General features: G+C 37.4%; 1 long non-coding RNA gene and 2 other non-coding genes across 3 annotated transcripts in view; all 3 read left to right on the top strand.

Annotated features, from left to right (window-relative positions):
• The window catches only part of LOC145518513 (uncharacterized), a 59,995-nt gene that overhangs the window by 538 nt on the left and 38,216 nt on the right, over positions 1–21,241 (top strand). Inside the window, exon 2 of the long non-coding RNA XR_014062944.1 lies at positions 4–156. This is a non-coding gene — a long non-coding RNA (uncharacterized LOC145518513). The remainder of the gene's footprint in view (positions 1–3; positions 157–21,241) is intronic.
• Positions 7,483–7,564, top strand: TRNAS-AGA (transfer RNA serine (anticodon AGA)). The gene has a single exon. It is a non-coding gene; the product is annotated as a tRNA-Ser (tRNA).
• On the top strand, positions 17,693–17,774 carry TRNAS-AGA (transfer RNA serine (anticodon AGA)). The gene has a single exon. It is a non-coding gene; the product is annotated as a tRNA-Ser (tRNA).

Here is a 21,241-nt window from a genome sequence, read left to right as displayed (position 1 = left end):
TAGGTTGTGACCCACGTTTTAAACCGTGAGGTGGTCTTACCGTGTTTTGCCCTACGGTAGTGCATTGTATTTGCCTACTTCAGCCAGCATGTAGTTGCGAATGGAGCCGAACGCCAGTCGGTGTGTCCTTGGCAGAAAAGAATCCAACAGAAGTAGGTAGGTTTCTATATTTTTAAACACGTGGCCCAAGCACTTTACTCCTGTGCGTCTCCGTATTTGTATAGCCGGGCTAAGGTCAAGTCACCCAGTCTGTTAACTGACAAAACACTGAATTTGAAAATTCCAATATTGAGTATATGAAGAGCAAAGTTATAGTCAAAGGAAAGGGAACAATATCTAGAAGCAGATTTCAGAAAAGACCTACTGTGAGAAATAGAAATTTTCAGGAAACAATTCTTAGTAGACTGTAAGAAGACATGGCCTAAATGAAACGAATGAAAGCTGTGAGAAAACAAGTTAAAATAAAAATACTGAATGAAAGGGGTTTAAAACACGTGCAAGCATGTTTAAAATGAAGGAAGATAATTAAAATCATACTGGAGAAGAACAGAATTGATGCTGTGGTAAAGTGAATCAGTTGTATGCAGGATATTCTTTTAAAGCTGTGTGAATCATAAGAAAAATGTGAATGAAATAGAAGAAAGTGATAGATATATTAAGGACAGAGGATGAAAAGCCAACGTGTGGGTGATTCCCCATCAGGAAGGAGAGAACACATGAAATCAGCTATCATTTAATAGTTTCTATGTGCCAGGCAGTGTTCTGACTGCTTTATCAGTTCAGTTCAGTTCAGTCGCTCAGTCGCATCCGACTCTTTGCGACCCCATGAACTGCAGCATGCCAGGCCTCCCTGTCCATCACCAACTCCCGGAGTCTACCCAAACCCATGTCCATCGAGTCGGTGATGCCATCCAACCATCTCATCCTCTGTCGTCCCGTTCTCCTCCTGCCCCCAATCCTACCCAGCATTAGGGTCTTTTCCAAAGAGTCAACTCTTCACATGAGGTGGCCAAAGTATTGGAGTTTCAGCTTCAACATCAGTCCTTCCAATGAACACCCAGGATTGATCTCCTTTAGGATGGATTGATTGGATCTCCTTGCAGTCCAAGAAACTCTCAAGAGTCTTCTCCAACACCACAGTTCAAAAGCATCAATTCTTCGGTGCTCAGCTTTCTTCACTGTCCAACTCTCACATCCATACATGACCACTGGAAAAACCATAGCCTTGACTAGACGGACTTTTGTTGGCAAAGTAATGTCTCTGCTTTTAAATAAGCCAGCTAGGTTGGCCATAACCTTCCTTCCAAGGAGTAAGCGTCTTTTAATTTCATGGCTGCAATCACCATCAGCAGTGATTTTGGAGCCCAAAAAAATAAAGTCTGACACTGTTTCCCCATCTATTTCCAATGAAGTGATGGGACCAGATGCCATGATCTTAGTTTTCTGAACGTTGAGCTTTAAGCCAACTTTTTCATTCTCCTCTTTCACTTTCATCAAGAGGCTCTTTAGTTCTTCTTCACTTTCTGCCATAAGGGTGGTATCATCTGCATATCTGAGGTTATTGATATTTTTATACCTAACATTTAATTCTTAAAACGATCTTTATTAAGTTGTTTATTCTTATTTCTTCTTTAAGGAAACTAAGACACAGATAAGTTGAGTAGCCTGCCCAAGGTGACATAACCAATAAATGAGGAAGCTGAGACTTGAATTTAGTAATTTGGTCCCAAGCTCCCATTTTAATCTCATTTTTAATCTCTAATAAACAATAGGCTCCCTAGTAAAGAGATGAACAATTTCCTAAGTTTAAGAAGAATGCACCTCTCATTCATTGCTAGTGAGAGTGCAAAATGGTACAGCTACTTTGGAAGACAGTTTAGCAGTTTCTTTCAAAACTAAGCACACTCTTACAATATGATCCAGCAATTGTACTCCTTGGTATTTACCTAAATGAACTGAAAAGTTAGACACACACAAACACCTAATTGCCAAAACTTGGATGCAACCAAGTTGTTCTTCAATAGGTGAATGGTTAAATAGACTGTGGTATATCCATGCTGTGTAATATTATTCAGCAATGAAAGGAGTTGGCAAACTCTGGGAGTTGGTAAAGGACAGGGAAGCCTGACGTGCTGCAGTCTGAGGGGTCGCAACAAGTCGGACTGAGTGAACTGAAATGAATGAAAGGAAATGAGCAATCAAGCTACCAAAAAACACAAACATTAAATGCAAGTTGGTGAGTGAAAGAAGTTAAAGCGAAAAGGTTACATACTGTAGGAGTCCAACTATATAATGTTATGGGAAAGTTAAAACGATGAAAACAGTAAACATCCATGATTGCTAGGGGTTTGGAAAGGGAAGGAGGGATGAATGGGTATAGCACAGGAGATTTTTAGGGCAGTGAAGTTATTTTGTATGACATTGTGGTGGTGGATATATCATTGTACATTTGTCAAACTCTCCTATAGAATGTCAAACAATACAGAGTGAATCCCTAATATAAACTGTGGTCAATAATAATTTATCAATATTTGCTCATCAGTTGTAGCAAATGTATTGTACTAATGCAAGATGTTAATAGGGAAAATTGGGTAGTGGAGGGAGGCAGTGGTGGGCCCAGATAGGATTTTTCTGTAAACCTAAAACTGTTTTTTTAAGTGTATTAATTTTAAAAATATATAATTGTTAAAAGTGTTTCTGGTAAGGTCTCAGTGAGAAATGAGGGACATCTCATTAGAAATTGGGTATCTAATTAGAAAAGTGATTCCTGTAAAGTAACAGAACTTGGCTGAATTGTGTTCTTCAGTGGGATGAAAAACAATTTGTAAGCAATAAACTTGAATATTTAGCTGAGCAAATTTCCTAGATAAATGTGAATGTGCACCTTGGTTTCTCTGCACTGTTCATAGTACAAAGTGTAAGGAAAAAGACAAAAGAGGAGAGAACTGTTAAGCAAAATAAGCAAAAAGAAACCATTTTATGATGCTTTGGAAAAATTTCAGCTTCTACAAACGAGACTTCCAATACAAATTGAAATACACATGTATTGAAAAAATATATATGTAAAATTTCTGTCCTCAGTGACTTCTCTTCATAGTTTTAGCAACTAGATGTACACATAAAAAAGTAAGCAACCATTGTAAGCAGCATATAGATATTCCCTAAGTATATAGGCGAAATATTGAGTACCAACCATATGCCAAGCACCCATAAGAAACACTATCTGCATATAAAGTATAATTAAGTGAATAAAAGCCAAAGTTTATTGAGTCTACTTGGTTACTAGCTATAAATACTTTACTTGAACCAACTCATTTAATTGATTCAGGGTGCCAGAGAAAAGAAAAGGATGGAAATTCACAGAAAATTTATAGGTTAATAAGAGTTCCAAAGAATAGCAAGGAGAGATAAGAAAGCCTTCCTCAGTGATCAATGCAAAGAAATAGAGGAAAACAATAGAATAGGGAAGACTAGAGATGTCTTCAAGAAAATTAGAGATATGAAGGAAATATTTCATGCAAAGATGAGCACAATAAAGAACAGAAATGGTATGGACCTATCCGAAGCAGAAGATATTAAGAAGAGGTGGCAAGAATATACAGAAGAACTATATAAAACACATCTTCATGACCCAGATAACCACGATGGTGTGATCACTCACCTAGAGCCAGACATCCTGGAATGCAAAGTCAAGTGGGCATTAGGAAGCATCACTACAAACAAAGCTAGTGGAGGTGATGGAATTCCAGTTGAGCTATTTCAAATCCTAAAAGATGATGCCGTGAAGGTACTGCACTCAATATATCAGCAAATTTGAAAACTCAGCAGTGGCCACAGGACTGGAAAAGGTCAGTTTTCATTCCAATGCCAAAGAATGTTCAAACTACCGCACAATTGCACTCATCTCACACGCTAGCAAAGTAAAGCTCAAAATTCTCCAAGCCAGGCTTCAACAGTGTGTGAAGTGTGAGCTTTCAGATGTTCAAGCTGAATTTAGAAAAGGCAGAGGAACCAGAGATCAAATTGCCAACATCCGCTGGATCATCAAAAAAGCAAGAAAGTTCCAGAAAAACGTCTACTTTTGCTTTATTGACTATGTCAAAGCTTTTGACTGTGTGGATCACTATAAACTGTGGAAAATTCTGAAAGAGATGGCAATACCAGACCACCTGACCTGCCTCTTGAGAAACCTGTATGCAGGTCAGGAAGCAACAGTTAGAACTGGACATGGAACAACAGACTGCTTCCAAATGGGGAAAGGAGTATGTCAAGGCTGTATATTGTCATCCTGCTTATTTAACTTATATGCAGAGTACATCATGCAAAATGCTGGGCAGGATGAAGCACAAGCTGGAATCAAGATTGCCAGGAGAAATATCAATAACCTCAGTTACACAGATGACACCACCCTTATGGCAGAAAGTGAAGAAGAACTAAAGAGCCTCTTGATGCAAGTGAAAGAGGATAATGAAACAGTTGGCTTAAAACTCAGCATTCAGAAAACTAAGATCATGGCATTTAGTCCCATCACTTCACGGCAAAAATATGGGGGAACAATGGAAACAATGGGAGACTATTTTTTTGAGCTCCGAAATCACTGCAGGTGGTGGCTGCAGCCATGAAATTAAGGTGCTTGCTCCTTGGAAGAAAAGCTATGACAAACCTAGACAGCATATTAAAAAGCAGAGGCATTACTTTACCAGCAAAGTTCCGTCTAGTCAAAGCTATGGTTTTTATCTGATGACAATATAAGATGTTCTTAATAAAGTTTTATGTTCTTTTTGAAAAAAAAAAAAGCTATGGTTTTTCCACTAGTCATGTATGGATGTGAGAGTTGGACTATATATATAAAGAAAGCTGTGTGCCGAAGAATTGATGCTGTTGAACTGTGGTGTTGGAGAAGACTCTTGAGCATCCCTTGGACTGCAAGGAGATCCAACCAGTCAATCCTAAAGGAAGTCAGTCCTGAATATTCATTGGAAGGACTGATGCTGAAGATGAAACGCCAAATACTTTGGCCACCTGATGCGAAGAACTGACTCATTTGAAAAGACCCTGATACTGGGAAAGATTGAAGGCGGGAGGAGAAGGAGATGACAGAGGATGAGATGGCTGAATGGCATCACCAATCTGATGGACGTGAGTTTGAGTAAGCTCTGGGAGTTGGTGATGGACAGGAAAGCCTGGTGTGCTGCAGTCCATGGGGTCGCAAAGAGTCAGACACAATTGAACTGAACTGAACTTGCACAGTGGCAAGAATTTTGGTAATAACCAGATATTTTATTCAAGAAAATGCATAATGAAAATCTTAGTATGTCATAAATAATAAATATTCATGCAAAACATTCCTTTTAGTGGCAGCAAAACTATTACATCATGGTAGATGAATTATTTTTCAGAAGAAAGATATTTGCCAAAGCTTAATGGATACACTCAAAAAACATATGAAAGCAAATCACTCAATGCATTTACACACAGCAAACAGACCCGTATACCCAGCATCCAATTTGAGAGTTAAAATCATTACTCTCCTTGTTAAAGTCCTAGTTAAAACTCCTTGCAAGAGTAGTAGGACCTCCCAGTCATGTCCTCTCAAGGATAATCATTACCCTCGTCTCTACTGTACACCATACATTAATTTCACCTATTCTTGAACTTTCAAAAATTGAAATGCACTATAATATGTGTTCTTTTTTGTCGGACTTTTTCCACTCAATATTAGCTTGTGAAATTTTGTCCATATGGCTTTATGTGTACTTGTAATTCCTTCACTCTCCTTGTGGTGTGATATTACAGTGAAAAAACCTTTCAATTTGCCTTTTCTACTGTAGATGGACTTTGGGGTTGTTTCCAATTTCAGCTTAAAATAATTACTAGACTACTCTTTGTTTCTTACAACTCAACTCTGGCTCTTCCTTTACTGAGATCCATTCTGACATGCTTAAAGTTTTTTTTTTTTTAAGTCCAGAAAAACAAAGTTGTAGCTGTGTCCAATCCTTGTTCCTTGTTATCCTAAATCAACCTGTTGATTAATAATTTTGGTTCAGATGCATCACTAATTACTTTCTGTTTTGCGTATATATATTTTTAAGCACAAAGGTTTTCTTTGATACCTAACTTCAGTCAAAGCTAGTGTTCCAAATGACTTCAGAGAATATATATACTTGATAAAAATATGTACACCAAATAACATGTTATGTGTAAACTATGGACAGCAATCTTTTTAGCATGCTGCTGCTGCTAAGTCACTTCAGTCGTGTCTGACTCTGTGCGACCCCATAGACGGCAGCCCACTGGGCTCCCCCGTCCCTGGGATTCTCCAGGCAAGAATACTGGAGTGGGTTGCCATTTCCTTCTCCAATGCACGAAAGTGAAAAGTGAAAGTGAAGTCACTCAGTCGTGTCTGACTCCTAGCAACCCCATAGACTGCAGCCTACTAGGCTCCTCCATCCATGGGATTTTCCAGGCAAGAGGACTGGAGTGGGTTGCCACTGCCTTCTCACTTTTTAGCATAATTTCTATCAAAACTGCTTCATGCCTGTCCCTTCAGAACAGGTTGTCTCCCATAAAACCACTGAACGTCTTAGGTCTCTCTGCCTTTACCTCATTCTCTTTTCCTCTCCTCCCTCTCCTTCCTGGTCCCTCTTCCTCACTTCTCTATTTAGGTGATGTGATTTCTCTGTTTGCGATTGTTTCCCTCTTTTCTTAAATTATTAGTGAAAAACACCAAGAAGTAGACAAAAGCCAATTACAGTAATGTTTGCACTGGACTGGCCCAGGAAAACTTGTGACTGGCAGCTTTTGACTCAGATGGGAAAACGAGAAGGGGAAAAGAAAACATACTTGCATTGGTTAAATTTCGAGAAAATGAACTCCTATCTTGGAAAAAAATCAACTAAGATCTTCTTTTGAGAAGGTAGCCAGGTTCTAGGGGCGACAGGAACTCACCAACCATCCATAAATTTTATTCTTAACATGACAGAAGGGTGGGAGCATATAGGGAAATACAAAGCACGGTACAAACACAATGGGATTGGGGTTCCCTTAGGATCGATGTGGGCTGAGGCACTTAGGGACACCAGAACAAGTGGGATGCAAGGAAGCTTTTGTGCATCATTTCTCTCACTCTACTTAGGACTTAAATCAGGGAACTGAGCCCCTCCCTGAAAGCCACTAGCGTTCTTCAAGGGGCCTCAGTGCCTGCAAGGAAGTTCCAAACAAAAGCTACACCTATCAGGGCTATTTAACTCCTGACAACTCGAAAAGCTACTGCTGATGAGTGAGGACTACTCTTCTAGTGTTCTCTGTTCCCACAGTTGCCCAGAGAATTTGACCTCCATGCCAAACTTGCATTTCACCTGAGGGTTTCTATTCAGTTTGCAAGAGTACGTTTTCTTGCACCAAGCTCATTTTTGTTCTTTCCCTTGACATCGGCCAGTGAAATTTCTATTTAAGGTTTTAAAGAGAATGGAGGCTGCTCGTGTAGTCGTGGCCGAGTGGTTAAGGCGATGGACTAGAAATCCATTGGGGTCTCCCCGCGCAGGTTCGAATCCTGCCGACTACGTTGTGTACTTCTAGCTGTACGTTGCCTCTGGTGAGGAAATCCGAAGCTTCTTAGAACGAGCTACGTAGTACGTACCTTTCCAAGGCAGTCTTTTTACTTCGACTCTGCCTTGGAAACTTAAAAATTTCTCTGCAGCCAACAGATACCCTTTTAGCAACTACTTCCAGTGTTCTCCAAATTCAGGTCATGGCCATGCGTGTAGATAGGAATCAGTGCACCAAGAAGGCAGCTATCGAGAGAGAGAGAGAGTACCTTTTATTTTTCCTTTTTGTCTTTTATCGTAAAGTTCTCACAGAGCACCATCGCTGGTCGTCCCACTGTGCTGCCAGTTCTGGGAAGTGAGGGAGGAACTGGAATGGACTCAAGGCTAGACGTGGATATATTTGGCTCAGACACTGAATCGCCGGATGAATAGTTGATAGCAGCAAGCGTAGCTTGCACAGTGAATTAATAAAGACAACGGTGAGCAATAGTATGGAGATTTCTCTAGAGTATCATACTGTATTTCCACATTAGCGCTGTAGCTGTAGTGTGCATCTCTACCTGTCCTGAAGGAGACAGGACAGGTTCGATTCTCCTACTCATTGGGCATTGTCTCTCTTCTATTAATAATTAACCATCAAGGACTGGAATTCAGTAAGTAATATGAAGAGAGGATGGCCTCTCCAGTTACTAAGTGATCCAGCTGATTTAGTGACAGGTGAAGATTACATTTTTATTTTATGTAAATATATAATATACAATATTATGAGTATGTATGTAATTTAAGATATATATAGTTTTAAGAGTGTATGTTTTAAAAAAATACATGTGTGTGTGTTTACTTTTCTCCCTTGTATATGATAGAGAGAGAAAAGGAGAATACAGTAATGCAAATGCTAACATTTGGGGACTGGAGTAGCCAGGAATTGTCTGTATTCTTGTAACTTTTCTGTCAATCTGAAATTATTTCAGAATTAAATTATTTTAAAATAAAAAGTTAAAAAAAGACTAATAAAACCATAACTGAAAAATATTTTCATTGACATTTAAAAGCATAGATATACAATTTGAACCATAGATATGAAAGAAATAAAAAGTAAATTAATGAAGGAGAGTTTAGAACTGATGAAGGAATGCGATGCAAACTGCTATAGTGAGCAAGGACATTCATAACACATGAGAAAAGCTAAATAGAGAGAGCATACCCAAAACAACATTGTTTAATAATGATTACATTTTACGATGTGAAAATAAGATGATGTTATAATTCAAAACAGCAATAACATGTGTTATGGGAAGGTGTGGCCAAATCCAAATTATTCTATGTTCCCTTATAATGTTGAATAAGGTTAGAATTAAATGTACACTCAAAACATGATATGTATTTGGACCATTGCTGAATACCAGACCACCTGACCTGCCTCTTGAGAAACCTGTATGCAGGTCAGGAAGCAACAGTTAGAACTGGACATGGAACAACAGACTGCTTCCAAATAGGAAAAGGAGTATGTCAAGGCTGTATATTGTCACCCTGCTTATTTAACTTATATGTAGAGTACATCATGAGAAACGCTGGGCTGGAGGAAGCACAAGCTGGAATCAAGATTGCCAGGGGAAATATCAATAACCTCAGATAGGCAGTTGACACCACCCTTATGGCAGAAAGTGAAGAAGAACTAAAGAGCCTCTTGATGCGAGTGAAAGAGGAGAGTGAAAAAGTTGACTTAAAAGCTCAACTTTCAGAAAACTAAGATCATGGCATCTAGTCCCATCACTTCATGGCAAATAGATGGGGAAACAACAGAAACAGTGAGGGACTTTTATTTTGGGGGGCTCTAAAATCACTGCAGATGGCGATGAAATCACTGCAGCCATGAAATTAAAAGACCTTTACTCCTTGGAAGGAAAGTTATGACCAACCTAGACAGCATATTAAAAAGCAGAGACATTACTTTGTCAACAATGGTCCATCTAGTCAAGGCTATGGTTTTTCCAGTAGTCATGTATGGATGTGAGAGTTGGACTATAAAGAAAGCTGAGCGCCAAAGAATTGATACTTTTGAACTGTGGTGCTGGAGAAGACTCTTGAGAGTCCCTTGGACTGCAAGGAGATCCAACTAGTCCATCCTAAAGGAGATCAGTCCTGGGTGTTCATTGGAAGGACTGATGTTGAAGCTGAAACTCCAATACTTTGGCCACCTGATACGAAGAGCTCACTCGTTTGAAAAGACCTGATGCTGGGAAAGATTGAGGACAGGAGGAGAAAGGGACAACAGAGGATGAGATGATTGGATGGCATCACCAATTCAATGGACATGAATTGGGTAGACTCCAGGAGTTGGTGATGGACAGGGAGACCTGGCATGCTGTGGTTCATGGGGTCGCAAGGAGTCGGACATGACTGAGCGACTGAACTGAACTGAATGGATGAGTGTTAAAATCAGTATTTCTGTGAGCCATGTTCAAAACCAAGCAGCTTTTGTTTTTTTAATGAAGGAATAGAAAGATGTAAGAATAATTTTGAAATTTTAATTTAAAATTAATATTTAACATTTTGTCATCAAATTTTAGTAGTCAGGTTTAAAAGTTAATATTATTGTGCAGCACTGTCAGACACTAGATTATTTCTTCAGTAATTTTATTGCACAGTTGAGTGGTCAAATCCATTCCTTTTCCATGTCATTGAATCTCATTTGTCTCTTATTTTTCTATTACTTCTTTTCATCATAGACAAAATATTCTTTATTTTTTACAGAGGAAAAAAGATTGATCATAGATAAGACCTATAAAGGCACTGATGAGCAGTCAACCCAGGCATGGCTTGAAGGGCCACATCCTTGAGAGAAGGGAAACACATGATGAGTTGTACAAGAGCTTGCCCTTGAGGGACACATTCTGTTTTGCAGCAGTTTATCAATAGAATAGACTTCAGGTGGAAAAAGCAATTGCACTGAACTGAAGAGACACTCATCAGTGTTTGGCTACCAAAATCTATATGACCTGCAGGTCAAAATTCAGATGATGAGGGAACCACAGAAAAGGAACTCAAACTTCTACGTATAAATTCTCCTTACAGTATTGGCTAATTCCTAAATTGCCAACACACAAGAAAATGTTCCAAAACTCTGAAGGAAAGAGCAGCTGGAAGGCTAAAAATCTGTAGAGATTCATCAGCTGCTTAGTTTTTGAGAAACAAAGGTTAAAGTTCATGCCTCTCCCAGTTAATAAACTCTGTCATTTGAGACTTCAGAAGCATATCTTTTAAGCAGTAAGGGACAAACCCAGCTGTAAGGACCAAACAAAGAGTAAGGTCTGTGTCTTCAGAGTAAAGAGAACCTAACATAGACCGACCATAACAATGGCTCAGTCTTTGTACATTCCAGAAAGACTACCAGAAAACTCTGAATGTTTAGAAAGAAAGCAATATAGGTCTATATAGCCCATTGATCAAAGAAGAAAACACAATTGAGATTTTAAAATACTTTGAGCTGAATGAAAATAAAAATATGATACATCATATTTGTCTGATATAGCTAAAGCTATTTTTATAGAGAAATTTTTATCTTTAATTCCATGTATTAGAACAAGGGAAAGGTTGAAAATCAGTGATCTAACTCAAGAAGCTATAAAAAACTGGGAACTTAAATACAAAAGGTAGAAGGAACTATTAAAATAAGTGCAGAAATCAATGAAAAGCAGATATACATCAGAAAAAAATCAGCAAAGCAAAAGGTTGGTTCTTCAAAAAGACTGATAAAATAGATAAACCCAATGAGACTAACCAAGAAAAAAAGAGAGTAAGATAAAACACAAAATGCCACATCAGGAAAGATATAGATGATATTCATATATATCCTAAATATATTTTAAAAACAAGAAAGGTATTAGAAACATCTGATGTCAGTATACATGAAGCATTTGATAAAATGGATACCTTCTTTGAAAAATACCATGTACCACAGGGACACAGAAAGCAACTGGAAATCTGAATTGTCCTGTGCCTATTAAAGAAATTAAATCCATAATTTAAAAAGTCACTCATATAAACCTCCAGGCCTAGGTAGAATATCTTCTGAATTCTTCTGTACAAATAAGAGATAAATATCAATCTTTTAGAAACTCAGAGGATAGAAAAGATTCTATATCTTGATTATGGTGATTATTACACAAGTATATACATATGTAGAAATTCATCAAACTGTATAGTTAAGACTTGTGGTGTCTTCAGTGTGAAAATTATACTTAAATTTTGAAAATGAGAAAAATTAAGGCAAAGTAAGTATGCTTTAACTGAAACAAAAGGAGAATTCCTCATTAGCAGATGTATATTATAAGACATAATAAAAGGTATTCTTGAGGTTAAAGAAAAATAAAGAATTTGAAAATTGGCATTAATAGATAAATTAATGTGGTGGCTGGATTCATGGTCAGTATAAAATATATCAAGTGTATTCATATGTACCAACAACAAACAGTTGGAAATTAAAAAGTGTTTAATTTCAATTTCAATAGCATCAAAAATGACACCTGCTTAGGAGTACATCTAATAGAAGATGTTCAGATAGCTATACTAAAATTTTAGTGTATAAGTAAAAATCCAAAGAGAAGAAGTAAAATAAATACTTTCAATCTAAAAAGAGTCAAAGAAGCAGAAATTAGAGAACAAGAACATACCGGCAAAATTAAAAGAAGAGCAAGATGATAGAGTTAAACTTAACTAAATATTTATCTTGAATGTAAGTAGATTAAATATTTCAGTTAAAAAACAAAGATGGTCATAATGGAAAAAATTGTGAATGAAAAAAATTTACCCCAAACTATATGTTCTCTATAAGACATGCAGTTTGACATATGGGTTTTTAAAAAAGGATTGGAGTAAAAGAATATAAAAGATAAATCAGAACAAGTTACCAAAAAAGATAGACTGGAACCATTTTAGTGATAATAATTTGGTGTTTATAGATTCTTAAGAAAATAGCATTAGTAGAAATAATATTTCATAACCTCAAGTTTCAATTTAGTAAGACGATATATCAATCTTATGTTTGTATGCACATAATAACAGCTTTGAAGTAAAGAAAACAAAGGATAGGTAGAGCTAAATGGAGAAATATAAAAATCCATTATTGTAGTTTAGTATTTTACACTTGTATAGAAATAACTGATGGGACGAAGAAGCAAAAATTAAGTTAGGAAATTTTAAATAATGGGACTAATATGATGCCCAACTAAAGAATATCTTTCTTGTTGAAGTATGCATGAAATATTTAACAAAATCACCAAATGCTAAGCATAATGCAGCTCTCAATAAATTTCAAAAGATTGAGATCACACAGAATATGTTCTCTGAGCACAGTATAATAGAAATCAGTATCAATAGTATAAATAACAAATTCCCAAATTTTGCAAAATTAAATAATACAGTGCTAAATAATCCCATGAATCAAATAGATTTTTAAAACTATAAAATATTTTTAACTAAATGATGAAAATAGGCTATATCATAACTATAGGAACTATCACAACTAGTGACATGAAACTAAAACAGTGCTTAAAGTCAAATTTTTAGTTCCAGATTCACAGACTAAAAAGAAGAAAAATTGAAATTTAATGATCTAAGATTTCCCCTTGAGAACCTAGCTAGGTTTTAGAGTTTATAAGTTGGAAGGAAAGAACTAATGAGAATAAAAGTTGTAATCACTGAAAAAGAAAGGAAAATAGACAAAATCAACAAAGGAGAAATTAACTTTTTAGTTAGTAAAATTGCTACCCCAAATCAAGACTGATATTTTTAAAAAAGAAAAAGTTAACAAGAATAAACAGAGGGCAACATTAAAGATCTTACTAATATCAAGATTAGGGTCAGAGGATAAAATGAATAGTTTGAGGGGAAAATTTGTCAATAGAAGATAAAGGCTTCTATATAAACACAACTTACCAAAGCAAAAACAAAAGAAAATGAAAAGTTTAGATAGTCTGAAGTTTGTTAAAGAAATTAAAATCATAATTACCTTTTGTATTAATTTACTATGGCTGCCATGACAAAATACCACAGATTGAGTGGCTTAAAAACAGAAATTCCTTTTCTCACATTTCTGGAGGCTGGAAGTCCAAGATCAAGATGTCAACAGGTTGATTTCTCCTGAGGCCTCTTCCCTTGGCTTGCAGATAGTCGCCTTCTCTCTGTGTCCTCACTGGGTCTTTCCTCTGTGCACGCTTATCTGTGGTATCTCTGTGTGTCCAAATTTCCTCTTCTTATCAGGATACTGAGGTTAAATTAGTGCCCATTTTAACAGCCTCATTTTAAATTATTAACTTAATTCCCAACTCTTTTATGAGGCCAACATAATCTTCATATTAAAATCTGACAAAGATGTTACTAGAGGAGTTACATGTCAAACTTTGTGATAAACCTTCTAGATGCAGAACCACTAAACAAAATAATAGCAATCAGATCTAGTAATATAGAGAGCGAGGAGTCAAATGAAAAAGGTAATGCTTGTTTTCGTAATATGAAATCTGCTTAATATGTAAAAAACCGATCACTTTAAATGTATTACAAAATGTAAGAGAAAAAACAAATCATATTAGTAGATGCAAAAAAATTGAAAAAATTCAATGCCAATCATTAAATTTTTGAGCAGTTTAGGAATAGAAAGGAGATTTCTTAACCTCATAATGCATATATACAAAATCCTACATCTAACATCCTAATTGTGGTAAATTTTTTTTAAACTGTATCTTTTTTCCCCCTGCTACTGCTGCTGCTAAATCGCTTCAGTCGTGTATGACTCTGTGCGACCCCATAGACGGCAGCCCACCAGGCTCCCCCGTCCCTGGGATTCTCCAGGCAGGAACACTGGAGTGGTTGCCATTTCCTTCTCCAGTATTTATTTATTTATTTGGCTTGCCAGGTCTTAGTTTCTGCATGCAGGATCTTCGATCTTTGTTGCTGCATGCAGGATCTTTAGTTGCAATGTGTAGTTCCATGACCCTGGGCCCCCTATATTGGAAACTCAGAGTCTTAGCCACTGGACCACCAGAGAAGTCCCTCTGGTAAATATTTGACACTTTCTCCCAGTTAAGGGCCAGGACAAGCATAACCACTATTACCACTGTTATTCAACATTGTATTGGGCATTCTTAGGCCAGGCAACAAGACAAAGAATTAAAAGATATTTAGATTGAAAATGAATATCTTTCATCAGTTCTATTCAAATAGGACTGTCGTCATTTGCAGATGATATGAATAAGTGCTTGGAAAATCTCCTAAGATCTACAAATTAGTAGAATTAATAAGTAAAAACAGCAAAATTACTAGATACAAATCCCATATTCAACTATATATTTTCATGTATACCAGCAACAATGGACATTTTTGTCACATAATGGCAAGAAAACTATCAATATCCTAATAATAATTATAATAAATGTAATAAAAATGTGCAAGACTATAGTAAAAGTTCCAAATCATTGTGCAGAGAATTTTAATAATATCTAAATAGATGAAAAGATATATTCATTGATTGAAAGTCTCAAATTCAATGCATTTGAAATAAAATGCTCAAAGAGGACTTCTGATAGAATTGAAAAACTGTTTCTAAAATATATGTACAGGTAGAAAGGACCTAGAATAGTCAAGGAAATCTTGCAAAGAAAGAACAAATCTGGAGGACATTTTGCTACCATACAATAAGTTTTATTCTGAAGCTATCAGTTCAGTTCAGTCGCTCAGTCGTGTCAGACTCTTTGCGACCCCATGAATTGCAGCACGCCAGGCCTCTCTGTCCATCACCAACTCCCGGAGTCTACCCAAACCCATGTCCATCGAGTTGGTGATGCCATCCAACCATCTCATCCTCTGTTGTCCCCTTCTCCTCCTGCCCCTAATCCTACCCAGCATTAGGGTCTTTTCCAATGAGTCAACTCTTCGCATGAGGTGGCCAAAGTATTGGAGTTTCAGCTTCAACATCAGTCTTTCCAATGAACACCCAGGATTGATCTCTTTTAGGATGGATTGATTGGATCTCCTTGCAGTCCAAGGGACTCTCAAGCTATACTGATTAATAAAATGTGCTATTGGTATAAAGATAAAGGGAACAAAATAGATATGCTGATACAAGACCATGTACATTTAACAAAGTGTCACTGCAATTCAAAGGAGAAAATGATAGATTTTTCAAAAGGTGGTACTGGGTCAACTGGATATACAAAGGAAAACAATGTGGACATTGCCTTCTGTAAACTAGCCCCTAAACTAATTCAAGATGGCTTAAAGATCTAAATGTGCAAGGTAAAAATAATAAAATTTACAAAGGAAGACAGGAGACTACTTCATGAACTTTGAGTTGCCAAGGATTTCCTGTTTAAGAGCCACAAAAAGCAATAACCATAAAAGATAGTTTTGACTTGTTTAAACTTAAGAACTTTAGCATATCCAAAGACATCATTAGCAGTGAGAAAAGGCACAGAGTGGGAGATGTTTATAAGTATATCTGAGAAAGATTTATGTCTAGAATATATACAGAACTCCTTAAAATCGGTAAGAAAAAAGACAATAGGTAATAAATCAAATGGTGGGAATCTGGGTAATATCTCTTGGGATGATGGCAGATAAGCTGGTCACTAACTGTGAGGTCCACTTCAAGGACAGTGTCAATCAGCTTCCTCTCAGTGCAGTACTGGCACATTACTTTTAATTCTCTGGGAAGGGCCTCCATTTTTGACAGAGTTTTCATTTTCAACGTCTGTACAGGGTATAGTAGATTGCCAGTAATCACCTATTTCTATGTCTTCCAGGTGAACTTTCCTGCACTACAAAGGCTAGAAGGTTAAAACTACATGTTCCTAGCTCCCTTGCAGCTAGATGTGATCTAAGCTTTTTCTCCGAGTTGTCTAAGGTAGAAATAAGACTCCTTCTAGTTTGGTTCTTTTGTGCTAACAAGCATTGTCATGGACACTTTGGGGTTTTCCTCAGAGGAATACAAGGTGAAGGGCCGCGTTTGTTTTGCCAATTTGCATCTACAAGCATGGCATACTCCAAAACATGCAGTTCTCAAAATGTGGTCTTCAGACCAACACTACCAGCAGCATTTGGCAACTTGCCTAGAAATGTAAATTGCTTTCTATGTTTCTCTATTTGTTACCCATTAATCATTGGAAAAGACGCTAACGCTGGGAAGGATTGGGGGCAGGAGGAGAAGGGGATGACAGAGGATGAGATGGTTGGATGGCATCACTGACTCTATGGACATGGATTTGGGTAAACTCCGTGAGTTGGTAATGGACAGGGAGGCCTGGCATGCTGCGATTCATGGGGTCGCAAAGAGTCTGACACGACTGAGCGACTGAACTGAACTGAATCATAGGGCCAAATTAACCACCAGAGTTGTTTACTTTCTGGTGTCTGAACCACTCCATTATCTAGCTCACACACATCGAGCCAATAATTTCTCCCGCCCTTCAGTTCAGTTCAGTTGTTCAGTTGTGTCCGACTCTTTGCGACCTCATGTAAGCCTAAGTAAGGGGACGACAGAGGATGAGATGGTTGGATGGCATCACTGACTCGATGGACATGAGTTTGAGCAAGCTCCGGGAGTTGGTGAAGGACAGGGAAGCCTGGCATGCTACAGTCCATGGGGTCGTAAAGAGTCGAACGCGACTGAACAGAACTGAAGAAGTAAGCCCAGGGCCAGGTATAAGACAACTAGAGACAGGCCCTATGCCCCCAAACTCCTCGGATTGAATTGGGCTTCTTTGAACTCCAGGAACCCTGAACATCCCGGACTGGAAGACTGTTAGATGCTGACTTCCCCTCGATATGGGCTAGATTTAATGCCAGTGGTAGCGATTGCAGAAGCCCCGAAGAGCCTGGCTGGGTGCTTAGAGCAGGCAGCGCCCTGGAGTGTTATCTGAAGTTTGCTGGTAACGCTAATGCTCACGCGGTGAGGGCTCATTCCAGTGTCCTTGATTCCAGGGGGCCTCCGAGAGGTTAGCTTCCCTTCCTAATTCTCGTTTCACCTCAGCATTTCCAGTAAGCTCACCGAGGACAAGTGTTTGTACCTCTGTGCGTGTGTATATATATATATATAAAATTGTTTTTAGCTTGCCACGTGATTCCTGTCACTCCACCACAATTTAGCAGATGTAGTCGTGGCCGAGTGGTTAAGGCGATGGACTAGAAATCCATTGGGGTTTCCCCGCGCAGGTTCGAATCCTGCCGACTACGAGCGTTGTTTTTTTTTTTTTTTACTCCCTGAATATTTGTCCTGCTCGGCCGGCCCTCACTCAGATGCACTTAGCTCCTGTCCTGAGATGACTAAAAAAAAAAAAACAAAAACAAAAAAATTGCCTCCACGGGCAACAAACAAAACTTAAAAAAAACTCCCACCTCAGATGTTTCTTGTCCACAGAATTATGCCCTTTTTAAAAGAACTTACACAGAAAAGATACCTCACTTTAAAAAGTAAAGGTCTTGAAATCGTGGCTTCCTGCTCCGTTTTCGGGGAGTCGAACCTGAGCTATTCCATAAGATTCTATCTAGTAAGCATCGTCAAACCAGCGAGCAAACCAACATTGTCTTGCTGAATGACTCAGTTCAGCAGTCTGTGATACAGGTGGAACGAGAGGCACTCTTTACCAGTGGTGTGTGCGCTTGTCTATTAGCTGCAATACTGGGGCTCCATTCCCAGACAGTCTATTTAAGTCATCTTTCAGAATTTCGTGACTCTGACAAACTGTTCTTGTTCTTCCACTCAAATGTTAAGTTTCTTCTTCTTTTCAAGGCAGCCAAAAATAGTAACTTGACAAGGGAGAAACTTGACAGACATGTCCTTAATCAGTTGATCATAGTTAGCATTTGGAGTATTAGGACATTTAACATCATGTGCATCTCCATATGATGAAGTGCAGAGGACACAACCTCACTTATGTGTTATTCCTGCTAAAATACATAATCTGAATTTTAACTCTCAGGAAACATCAGACAAAATCAAATGAGTGGGCATTATGGCTCAGCTGGTAAAAGAATCTGCCCGCAAGTCGGGAGACTTGGGTTTGATCCCTGGGTTGGGAAGATCTGCTGGGGAAGGGAAAGGCTACCCACTCCAGTATTCTGGCGTGGAGAATTCTGGGTCGCAGAGTCAGACAAGACTGAGCGACTTTCACTTTCTGCAAAATATCTGACCTGATTTTTTTTTAAATGTCAATGAAATGAAAAACAAAGTAAGATTGAGAAACTCAATCCAGATTAAAGGACTAAAGAGACATGTCAACTGAATGCAATGTATTTTTCTTGAAATAAAGTGTTTGCACAATTGGCAAAGCATTAACAAGGTCTTTAGATTAAACAAGACTTTCAACTTTGATTTTATAATTATTCCATGATTAGGAAAGAGAAGGCCCCAGTTTTTAGAAAATGCATAATGAAGTTTTTAAGGGTAAAGGACTGTCTTGTCTAAAATTCATTCGCAATAGTTAAGAAAAAAATTATACATATATAAATCTGTCTATATTAGGAAAAAGAAAGTACATTTGATAAACTATTAACATTTGATGAATCTAGGTAACGGAGAAGGCAATGGCATCCCACTCCAGTACTCTTGCCTGGAAAATCCCCTGGACGGAGAAGCCTGGTAGGCTGCAGTCCATGGGGTCGCTAAGAGTCGGACACGACTGAGCGACTTCACTTTCACTTTTCTCTTTCATGCCCTGGAGAAGGAAATGGCGACCCACTCCAGTATTGTTGCCTGGAGAATCCCAGGGATGGCGGAGCCTGGTGGTCTGCCGTCTATGGGGTCGCACAGAGTCGGACACGACTGAAGCGACTTAGCAGCAGCAGCAGAATCTAGGTAAAGGATTAGTGAAAATTCTTTGTACTGCCCTTGCAACTTCTTCTAATAATATCAAAATAAAATCTTTTAAAAAGGAAAAGAAACAAATAGAACAGTAATAAAAGTGCACTCATTGAAATTAGCCCAAATACAATTTGAACATTAGATGTAACACAGGTGATGAGGAAATTATTAAATATAATATTAGACCTAATGAAAGAATAGTATGCAAAATTCTATAGTAAGCAAGGAAATAAATAATATTTCTAATAATGACTGATATTTAAGATATAGTTATAAGATGGAAGTACTACACAGCAGTATTATGCATGGTTAGAGAGTATGAATATAATAAAATCATTTTGGAGACTAATGATTTTGTGTCAGGTGAAAATGAGAAGTGCATTGAACAGAAGAGTATTACATCAGCTTTTCTGTGACATTGCCATCAAAGTTAAAAATTAAGAAAACACCCATCTAGGGTATAAAAATAAACCTGAAAATTTAATCAACATTTTAATTGAAAAATTGATTATTACCGTTGTTATTTAAATGTTATTGTTTAATACAAACTTAGGCATAAATAAGCTACAAAGATATACATCATGGAGAATATAGTCAATATTTTATAATGACTATAAACGGGGTATAACCTTGAAAAATTGGGAGTCACTCTATTGTATACCTGTAACTTTATAGTATTATACAGCAACTATACTTCAATTTAAAAAATTAAATTAAATTAAAAAAACAAAATGTTAGTAGTTAAAATGTTAAAAAGTGATACTGTGCAACAGAGTTATTCAATAAATTATTTCTTCAATCACTACTTCACATTTGAAATAATATATAGATGCCCAGTTTCAGCTAAGCTTGAATATTGTCTATGTTTCTTCTTTTCATTATAGGCCATATATAAAATGTATGTGTATATAACAAGTGGAAATTAAAATCAAATATTCCATTTGCACAAAAATATAAAAGTCTAGGAATAAATCTAACAGAAGATTGCAAGAAATCTATATTAAAAGCAACAAGATATTACTGGTGGAAATTAAATGGAGAAAAATACTATGTTTATTTTTCTGTAAGTCTGAGTTTTGTTAAAATGTCAACTATTTCCAAATTGATCAATAGATTCAATGAAATCCCAATCAGCTTCCAAATGAGTATTATATGGAAGTTAACTCCGAGTTTCAAAAACATTTGGAAATGTAGAATAACTTAAAAAATAAGACAATATTGAAGATAGCAAAACTGGAGAACTTACACAGTACATATATCAAGACATACAGCTAGTTATAAATCTACAGGAATTAAAATGGTAAGCTATTGGTTATTACATGTAAGTAAATACCAAAACTTTATCTCTATAGCAACTTGACCAGGTTGAACTACATTCCCCAGAATTCCTTTTTCTGTGTTTCTGGTTAGATGGAACCCAAAAGATATTCTTGTAGAATATTTGGAGGGAGAAAAGTCAGGGAGAAGCCATTCTGTAACTCATATTAACTCATCTGCGGACTTATCTTGTCACGTGGCAGCAGTTGGGCCTGCAACCGCCCCACCTTCCCCTGGATCGTCCTTCAGGCTCCTCTTTTTCTGGACCAAATGTGTGTGCTTAGCTCCAAATGAAGGGCTCTGGCTTCTGTAGGATACCTGCACCACCAAGGTCAGGGGCAACTAAAGCTGACAGATTTCAGTCCATTGCTTGGGGCTCCCGTTCATGTTTGTGGGTTCCAGTTTGTTTTGAATCTTCCGCAGTTCTCAAAACCTACTTTCTTTTACGTAGGGCGATAGTCGACATAGTTTCTGTTCTTTCTTGTCTGTAATTTGAAAAAAAAAAATAATGCGGAAAAGTTGT

Source organism: Giraffa tippelskirchi, chromosome 8, assembly GCF_054371585.1.
Source record: "Giraffa tippelskirchi isolate mGirTip1 chromosome 8, T2T-mGirTip1v1.2.pri, whole genome shotgun sequence".
Lineage (NCBI taxonomy): Eukaryota > Metazoa > Chordata > Mammalia > Artiodactyla > Giraffidae > Giraffa > Giraffa tippelskirchi.
The sequence above is the reverse complement of the archived record's forward strand: the minus strand, read 5'-3'. Positions and strand labels throughout refer to the sequence as shown.